Genomic DNA, 10,403 nt, shown 5'->3' on the forward strand with positions numbered 1-10,403 from the left:
ATGTGTGCACCTTAGAATGAAATCTCTCTATATATAATTTGTAAGTCTAAGCAGAATTAACTAAGGTTTGTTTAAAATTACAGTAAGTGGCACAAAGAAGAACTAAATACAAAAACATTCAGCAGAGCATCCTAATGAGGCTGTAACTGCAAAAAGTCCTATTTTTTTATTTATGATAAGCAAAAGAGGGCCTTTTTGACCTGCACGCTGTGCCAGAGACGGATGTCGTATTCTCCAGAGAGAGAGAACGGGTCAGAGAAGGTCAGCTTTTAAAAGCACTCCTGCCTCTCTTCTCACTCTATGTTATGGCCATTACAACCAATCCCCACTCTCTTTTTCTCTCCTTTGTCTTGCTGTGCATTATACAGAACGCACGCACACACACAGATCATATGGAACACATAGTCATTTTTCAGCCATCATTAGTATGGCAGGCGGACAGATTTATGGGCAGCCTGTAGGGCCACAATAATACAATCAGCAGGCAAGACAGTACAGATGAACATTGCGGACTGTTTTTCAAACAAATCATATTGCATTACATAAGTTCAAACAGTACACAAATCATCTCTAACAGTACGCTTTTGCCATAGCGGACTCGTTGCGTGTCAGAACGGTCCTCTCTGCCGCAGTGCCTCAGCTGAGAACAGAAAGAAATGGAAGTAGTTTCTCCATTTAATGAGTATTACATGGGCTTTTGTGTTCCCATTACACAATGATTAAAAACAGTGTTTACAGAGTAGACAAATCACAAGTGTGGGAAGTTTTCTTGTTAAGCAAAGAGGTATAAAAGGTATTATGAGCAGCACGGTTTGTTTATTTAGCATTTCACTGTGCAGGGCCGTCTCGAAATAGGTGTGTGGCGTTCATTCAGGGCCATCTTTACAAGGGGCAGGGGTCAGTTTTCCAGCGCTTCTGTCCGAACCCTCCGGAGGTCTGAGTGGATCTATATCGCACCATCCAGACTCGGGCTCCTGTGTTCTTTTAATGCCTTCTGCACTCACATTAAGAGACACCTAAGCCCCTGTCTGACAGCATGACTGAGAGGGGTAATTAGGCTAAACACCCTCGGGACTTGCTACGATGTGCGTGTGTGTTACAAAGAGAGTGAGTAAAAGTGAATTTGTTGGGTTAGTGCGTATCTGCATTTGTTCAGAGTGAATCTGTACAGTGTACGAGTTTGTGCACAAGCCCGACAACCCCATCCGTCAAAGTTTGGCCTTTCGAGCCTTCTTCGCCACACCATATAACCTTTTCAAATTATGTCAATGTGTATTTCAAAATGAATCAATATGTCATACTGTGGCCGATTGTTCACATCTGCTAATATATGGACATGGTCCTAATTTGTGGTTTGGTAAAATGACACATTATCACGGGGTGATCCATCACAGGGTCCTAAGTGACAGCCGGTCATCCTTTCTGCCCTGCTTACTGGTGTCATATGATTGCTTAATATGGTGAACATGACAAAGGGAGATTGAAGAGGATTCAATTTGGGTCACGTGACTGGATGGCGCGACTGTCCGGGAACCGATCCGTTCCCACCGCGCTCTCTCTTGGATGTGTTTAACTGGGAAGCACTTAATACATTAAGCTTGGACACATATTTCTTGCTAATTCAAAGCCAATCCAATCCGAAAATAAATATAGTTAGATAAATGTGGAAATAAATTTGAATTAGATTAATTTCTTTTTACTCTTAGTTGTGGCCCTGTGGCTGTTTTTTTTTATTTATTATTATTTGTCACGTAATCATCCTGGTTGATTAGCGTTGACATTTAGCATTAGCTCCCAGTGCGCCCGGCCTTTACTTTCATTAAGGCAAAAACAAAACGTTTAGAACGCTCAGTGCCATCTTTAAACGACAGCAAATAGCAAAAAGGTCACACACCGTAGCACTCTGATCACTACTAAAATCCTAAAGGAAGTCTAGTATGCTAGTTCCCTCGTCATGCTAGCTCACTATGTCTCAGCTCAAACTGACAGCGTTTAACATGTCAGCCTGTGACTGCTGAACCTACACAGCTAATGCTGTTTGAACAGATGTTGTTTTTCATAAAAATATGCCATACATGTCAGTTTACTTCTCTCTCTCTCTTTGTAAACAAAATCGCATTTGTTGCTCAGTAAAAAAAAAACAGCCGGTTTTACTCACATATTGAGATGCTTGGGGAACATCGAACATGTGATTGCGCGACAGTCCTCTGTGTTTAATATGATCCGGCTCCTCACTGAGCTATTGTTTGACTGTGGTAGAGGATGAGCCACAGGAAGTGTGGGAGAATTTCAGCTCACAAAGGCGATCTTCACGTTTAACTAGATTAGTCCGGCCGTCATCCTAATCCACTTCAGCAAAACACATCTATAGGGACGGCTTACTTACAAACAGGGCTGTCGTGGCTGTTGTAGACGGGTTCAGCGAGGGCCCTGTGAATGGTGTTTTTGATGATTGTACAGCTAGACCATTGTAAGCGGCTTTATTAAAATTGAAAATCAGCCACACTGGGACTCAATGAATGGGTCAGGAATCTGCATTTTCAATAGGGGCTTTCCTGAACTGCAACCATAAAACAATTTTCTATATTACACCCCAAAGTAATATCTTAGTGCTTAAATAGTGGCGCTGTCTATTGGTTAAACATCTGCTTAGGTTATCAAAAGTCGGTGGATTTCACCACTGCCCTTGAGCAAGACACATAATTACTTTTTTTCCCCCTTCTAAATAAACACATGTATATTCATATTGTATTGGGTAATGCATATGGTTTTTATTGTGCAGTGTGGAAAACTTGGGGGTATTTATTATACACTATACAATACAATTTATAAGGTGCTTCAAATAAATACATTCATTTTCTATACATTTTATTTATTTAATTGCTTATATTGGAGAGTCAATCAGTTGTTCACGGTATAAAAATAAATAATAAAATCAATAAAATAAAATAAAAATGTATTACAACAACAACAAACAATCCAACCTGCAATCCAAGCAAGGTGCTGCTGACTGGCTTAGCTATAGCAAACAAAGAGAAAACTACAAAAAAAATTGCACTAATGCAGTAATATAATTTTTTATTATTAAAGCTGCCGTCGGCAACATTTTTTTGATCACATTCAGTGTAATCGACACTATAATCCGACAGAACAACATAAATAAGGTGGTTTTAGAAAAAAACCCGAGCTTCTAACTCCACCTGGAGCGTGTTATTTGTTTTGCAAAAATCCAGCGCTCCCGCTTCATCAGGTCCAATCAGCGCAGGGGGGGGTGAGATCTGACTGTCAATCACAGGTCGTGCACACGCCACAGATCCCCCCTCACTCGCGCACGTTAATATCACATGCACACGCCACGCCTGAAGTTCTAGTGATGGGAAGTCCGGTTCTTTTCCGCGAACCGGTTCTTTCGGATAGTTCGTTTCAATGAACCGGTTCAAAAAACCGGTTCACCAGTTCTTTCACGTCATCACGTAATGACGTCAATTCTATCATCCCGGGGGATAAATATACATTCAAATAAAGGCATTTGTAATCTTAACTTCAGTTAAATAATAGTACTCATCGTCATAATCATCTTGGATAGGTTTCTTATATTTACGTTTTGAGAATGAACCCTGTAGTAGGCCTAAGGCGATGCGCAAACGCGGATGTTTTACATGTCTTAAAGTGAATAAACTGGTCTTCATCATTTTTATTTTATTTGTAAATAAACTTACATTTAGCTGAATTCAGCCCCTCATTCAAGTCCTGGTTCACCCGTGCTCATGTATCAGCACAGCGCATAGATATAACAGCATCAGTTGGCCAAAAGAAAGTTCGGTTCAGAGACGGTGCGATCACACATGCGCAGTCTCTCCAGCTCGTCGGTTCTCCGTATCGAACGTGTCCGAAAGAAACAGTTCTCGGTTCTGTGCTGGTGATCCGAGAACTGCTGCAACAACCAGTTCTTGACTCGAGAACCGTATGGTATGCCTGTGTGTGAGCTGAGAACTACTGAAACCTTACTAGGCTTATTCAGTCTACAAAACTAAAAACTTGATGCATATCTCCAGTATGTTTAATACGTTATGTTTTGATTAACACATTATAAACATTTACTTTGCACCCTTTAAAACCTAGGCAAGAGTTTACGTCAAAAATTTATATCAACTTACTTCGAAATTAAATGATCTGTTGCAGAAAATAATGTTTTAGTATAATAATAAATGTTTAGTTTTACAGTCCATTCATTGTGTTTCCAATCTTTAAAATAATACAGTGAAAAGGCAGTAGCCTATGAGATAAACATGTTTCTAACATGTTTTATTTTGTTACACTTATTGATGTTCAATAAAATAGCTAGGCTACAAGAAACATGCATTTCGTCCCTCTGAAAGAATTGCACGCATGCTCAGCTCATCAGCTCATCAGTTCTCCGTATCGAACGTGTCCGAAAGAAACAGTTCTCGGTTCTGTACTGGTGGTCCGAGAACCGCTGTACCTGTACGTTCGGTAGTGCGCGCATGCTCAGTATCAACTGCTCGTGCTCATCTGTCAGCACAACATGTCTCAGTTCAGTGAACTGTTGGATTTACTGGAGTAACATATGCCTACTCCGGGATATTGGTTTATTTTGAGTCGAAGGGAATGTCAGGACTCAGGCATGTCCGAAAGTGAGTAACTTTAGTAACTTGTTGTGGATCAGTGCTGACGCAAGACGCGAACTGTTTCGAACGATTCAGTCCGATTTAGTGTACTGGTTCGACCAGTTCACTAAAAAGAACCGGTTCAAAAGAACGATTCGTTCACGAACCGGCCATCACTATGAAGTTCGCCTGGAGATTGCATGAAGCGTGATGGCGGAGAGAAAATCTACTAACAAGCTTCCAATTCCTCGGTTATCTATGGATAGATTAGCCAGGGCAGATACCTCCGAGTCCATGGTGTTGATAGATGCTGAAGAGACGGACACGTTCACAGAAAATCAGGTACACACGCACAGTGACGCACTGACGAGCACGACCTCGATGGGAGGGTGCTCGCTGGTAGTGGGGAGGGGCATGAGAGTTGTAAACATTCAAAATTTTGGCTAATCGACCCAATCTGCCAGACTTGCCGACGGCAGCTTTAACAGAACTAAATGATAAGAATAATGTTATACAAAAATAGAATCATATTATAGAATGTTATTGTTTTTAATAGTGCTGTCAAATCGATTAAAGGTATAGCGGAGGATCTTTCCAAATTTTAGATAAGACCCGCCCTCTCCACTTTTTGAAAAGTTTGATTGATTCACTAGAATGATTGACAATTAGGAGGACCAATAGTTTAGACTACCCACCAGGAAGTAAAACATCCTCTGCTATACCTTTAATCATGATTACATATAAACAAATCACACACGTATATTATATAAACAAAAACTTTCATGTTAGATGCGATTAATTGCGATTAATCGATTTGACCACTATTTTTTATCAAAAAGAGATGCACTCTTTCATTAAAACTTAATTTTATTAAGCAAGTTCAAAGTGTCATCCTTTCGCTAGAAAATAGTCCCAAACATAATAGAAAGTTGCTATGCAACAAAAACAATGATGCAATAAGGCAACTATATTATATAATATGGCTTAAATGCTGCACTGACCAAATAACATCCAGGACCTGGAACTGTACATTTTATAATGTTTAATATTGCTATCATTAAATTTATTTTTTCGCATTTAGTAGACGCATTTATCCAAAGTGACTGAGAAAAGAGGAACAAAAGCAGATTTTACGGAATACCAACCTATCAGGACTCCACACTGCAGCCATCACTTTTCCATGCACGATCAGCTGTTGGCTTTGACAGTAGAGATGTTACTTTACAGACGGCACACGTTAATTAGAGCCTGTTGGAACAGATGCCCGTCTATCAGCCTGCTAGAAAACCATTCTACCATGCATACAGCATCATTTACAGAAAAGTCTAACTTCACAGACTTATGTACTGATGAATCAGCATCACTTATTCCACAACCACACTTATTTTAGTCAGGAAGTCTTCAAAAGATGTCAAGGGAGTCTTTAAATGACCTTGGCTTGTACACTAAAAGCAAATATACTGTAGTTGATGCTGTTTTGTATCTCACTTTAATCAAACAGTTCATACAATCGCCTCTTGCTGTGCTTGTTTTCATTCCAAGTCATAGCATTTTCTTTCAAAGCATTTCCTGCCTCAAATTTTCATTAGCTATCACAGTTCCTAATTCAATTTGAAAAGTGAGTATGGCGTTATAAACTGCATTTCATGCATGGGCCGCATCGTGCCCGCTTTGATCAGCGCTACAGTGAGATGCACGCTCAATACTGTTGACCCATGCAGGAAAGAATGCGCTCGTTGCATTCTGCCATGCCAGAAGAATAATAGAAGAAAGGGGGGAGCTGTCACCATCTACGCTATGTGTTGTCCTTGCTTTCCACCAGCTCCGGGCAGGACGCCAGTATTCCCATTGTGAGTGTTATAGTGAACCGCTCAATAACATTTGGTTGACTTTCCTCTTTCAAAAAGGGCATTATTTGGGGGTTTTGTGGGGAGTTGGTGCATCGTACAGGAAATGTTTTCTCCAGCTAGTGCTCAGTGGAGGTCTGGATTTCCTCTAACCCTCTGCAGATGTGCTGTTCTTTGGTGCACAGCTGGCACTCGTTTCTGGAAGAGTCGTCCCTGCCGGTTGCATTTGATTGTGGGGTGAAAAATGAGCTTCGGTCCTGTCTTTTTCGTGGCGTGTTCCAGAAACATCGTGCCACATCTTGCAAACGTTAGATCGCAGAATGCCCCATCTGAGCGCTGGAAAATATATTATTGAGGAAAAGATTATGGTGGATCATGCCATTGTGTGAGCTCAGGGAAATCTAGATTTACTTGCTGATGGGCTTTTGGCCACACACAGACATCGCTCTGATCAAATTCTATTTTTATTAGACTTTTTCCGGCTAAAAATCACCCAGAAAGAGGCCAGCAGACTGACATGTGAAGTATCTTCTTTTAGACTTGACATTTAGGGACAGTTAAATCTCATCTGATACAACCTAAGAGCCTGATGAATAATAAATGTATTAACTTTTACAGTGTATGGATTAGGCATTATGGGTAGGTTTAGGCGTCATGTAACTGACGCTTTCGGAAGCGTCAATATTCGACGCACAAAGCACCCCCTAGCGTCAATATGAGACGCTTCGGTTGGGTAGGTTTAGGTCTGTGGTAGGGTTCTGCGTCTCATATGGACGCTAAAGGGTGCTTTGAGCGTCAGATATTGAAGCATGGTTGAAAGTGACAAAAAGTGACGCCTTGGGTATGAGAACGGGCTGTATATATAAACAAGTTTCATAAAATTCATAAAGAAAATCTACCTGTCATTGATTTATCTCCTAAGCAATATATGTGTGCAATTAGATTATTTAGATGAGTATACAGCACCATTTATGAAGAATTCCCTTTATAATTTTTTTGCATTAACATTCCATTCCATTGCATTTATGCATTTGGCAGATGCTTTTCCATTCCAGGTATAAACATTTTTTTTGTTCAGTTTTTTCAGGGGTACCTTTCAGTGATTTTTTTCCAAGAATGAAAAACATTTTAATAATCTAAAGAACCTGCTCCCTCTATAAAGAACCTTTTGTGTAATGGAAAGGCTGCCAAGTTGTTAATGGTTCATCATGAAACCAAAGAAGCCAATAAATACCTTTTTATTTTTTAAGAGTGTAGTGAAATAACTTGAGCTGCAGCAACTGAATTTGTCAGAGTTTATTTCCACACAGAAAAATCCTCAAACTATAGCTTTGTGAAAAATTTTAGCAGGTCAAAAAGCCCAACTGCAATCACAGGATTTAGCTGAGTGGAGAACAAGCTTGTTTAAATCACACTGTTCTCCCAAACTTGGGTTACAACCTGATACCTCAGCGAGCATTGATTTCCCCAGAACACTGAAACACTTGTCCCTCCTGCATCACTGCATGTACAAGAAAAAGAAAAAGAAAAAACAATTGAAAGATTGAAAGTGGAAAAGTAGTCCTGTAGTCGGGATATATCTGAAAAAGCAGAAGAGGGAATGAAAAGCAAACTAAGACTGCACAGAGAGAGAGAGAGAGAGAGAGAGAGAGAGAGAGAGAGAGAGAGAGAGAGAGAGAGAGAGAGAGAGAGAGAGAGAGAGAGAGAGAGAGAGAGACAGACACAGAGAGACACTTCTACCCTGGTACTATAATGATGAGTGATTGGAGGAAAAGATGATCTGGTACGTTGGACGAGCAGAAGTGGAGAGATGAGTATACTCGTGGATGGAGATGAAAGATGATGATGGAGGGCTGTCTCACACACACCTCACAGCAGAGAAAATAACTGCACTGCTACATTAAACACAATTCAGCGCTGATGATTTTATCTGATACATTATAGTACATGCAGCATATATTCTGTATTCGATTCTGACAGTTACATGAAGCTAGATCTGCGTCACAGCTGAAGTGGAAAATGCATTCCAGCATGTGAAAAATGTCCAAAACATTATTTAACCCGAAATAGAGTTCATTTAATCTTAAAAAAAGTGGATTTGTTGGTCTTAAGTCATTTAAGCTGGTTTAACCAGCTGATAAAATCAAAAGCCCCTGTAAAACCATCAAAAAAGGCCATCTAAATAGCTAAATATGGTAACACTTTAGTTTAGGGTCCAATTCTCACTATTATAGTTACTTGTTAGCATTCATATTACTAGGTGGTTGGCTGTTTATTAGTACTTTATAAAGCACATATTAATGCTTTATTCTCCATGGCCATTTTATACATCCCTTAATTCTACCCAATACCTAAACTTAACAACAAATAAGAAAGTAACTAGGAGTTTATGGAGTTAATAGTGAGAATTGGACTCTAATCTAAAGTGTGACCATGTATGTATATATTTCTCAGCATAGATATATTCGTGATCAAGACTTTGAATAATTTTTCAATTTCATAAAATAGTTATTTAGCAAAATGTCAAAGCTGTTCTTTCAAAATGGAAAAAACTGGATGGTGCATGTAGGATCATGAATTAATTTATTTAGGCCTATTTGCACTGCTTGTCTAATGAAATTGGTTGATTTGAACTTTTCATGTGAACACACACTCACACACACACACACACACACACACACACACACACACACACACACACACACACACAAAATTAGATAAATGGGTGAGTAAATAATGGAGGAAATAATTTTTGGTTGATCTTTTCCTGCCAATCCTTCATTTGAATAAAAACTGGGATCTCAATATCTTTTTCTCCCAATCAACGAGTAAACGTTTTTATTTTTTATTTTGTCCTCAATACTCAACATTCATTCATGACTTTTATTTTTCATGAAATGAATTATTTATCAGAATGACAATGCTGCTAGTTCATACAATCAAATTGAATGGTGATTTCTTTTTTTACAGAAAAGTACCATCTAAATATTCTTGAAATATAGTTCAAACTACCCTGGAAATCCAGAGTTCTCATGAGAGTACAATTTGAATTTGCTCAGCGAGTCACTCTGGCATTGAGTAATGATGCTCATTAACTATGCCCTTGTAGCCGAGCTGCACCAATCACATCGGTGTATCTGATATAGGCGGGCCAGAGGCGAGCTAAACAGATGACGACAGCGCTGCGACGTCAGAGTCATTAGTAAACATTGCAAGATGGCTATGGATGAACACCAGTTGTTTGAAATGGCTTTGGCCGCTACAATGAATGAGTTAGAGGCTTTTTATCTAAAAGAGGAACAGAAGACGCCGCTCGATTCGTTCCTTTGCAAGAAGGACGTTTTTGCTGTTTTGCCGACCGGATACGGCAAGAGTCTAATCTACCAGTTAGCTCCGCTGGTAGCTAAGCGTATGGGGCTTATAGTTGTGATTGGTCGTAGTGTTATCCAATTGCGTGCAGTGAGATTTTCAAATGCATGCTTGGTGCCGCCCCTCGAGTTGGGCGATTTTCATTACTCAATGCCAGACCCTTTATTCTTTCAGCTAAGTTCAAACTGCTTGTCTAATGAAACTGGTGGACCTGATATAAGTGTTCAGTAAACAAAAAAATATATAAATGATTAAATATCAATTAAATAAATCCACCCGATCAATTCTTGTAATCCTTAATTGAAAACTGACTTTGTTTTCAAAATCTTTTTCTCCCAATCAACTGGAAATCCAGAGCATTTTAGATCAATGAGGTCAATTCCAGTTTGAAAAGAAGGCGTGAGTGCGTTTCCAGTGAAATGTGAACTTCTCCGCCCCCGTTCACTCCCAATCCAATCCCATTTCCAGAAGACTGCAGTCCATCCGCAGCCCATTTCCACCTGCCACGCAGAAGAAGATGGGAACAGGCACTGGTGGCTTGATCAATTTCACTCAGCCA

General features: G+C 39.7%; 1 protein-coding gene and 1 long non-coding RNA gene across 2 annotated transcripts in view; one reads left to right on the forward strand and one right to left on the reverse strand.

The window, feature by feature from the left end:
• LOC309501586 overlaps positions 1-10,403 on the reverse strand; it is a 460,649-nt gene that overhangs the window by 376,114 nt on the left and 74,132 nt on the right. The gene's annotated exons all lie outside the window — the stretch shown is intronic.
• The window catches only part of LOC309501506 (uncharacterized protein), a 496,325-nt gene that overhangs the window by 98,577 nt on the left and 387,345 nt on the right, over positions 1-10,403 (forward strand). The window lies entirely within an intron of this gene.

The sequence above is a fragment of the Leuciscus leuciscus genome (genome assembly GCF_965113295.1).
Source record: "Leuciscus leuciscus genome assembly, chromosome: 6".
Lineage (NCBI taxonomy): Eukaryota > Metazoa > Chordata > Actinopteri > Cypriniformes > Leuciscidae > Leuciscus > Leuciscus leuciscus.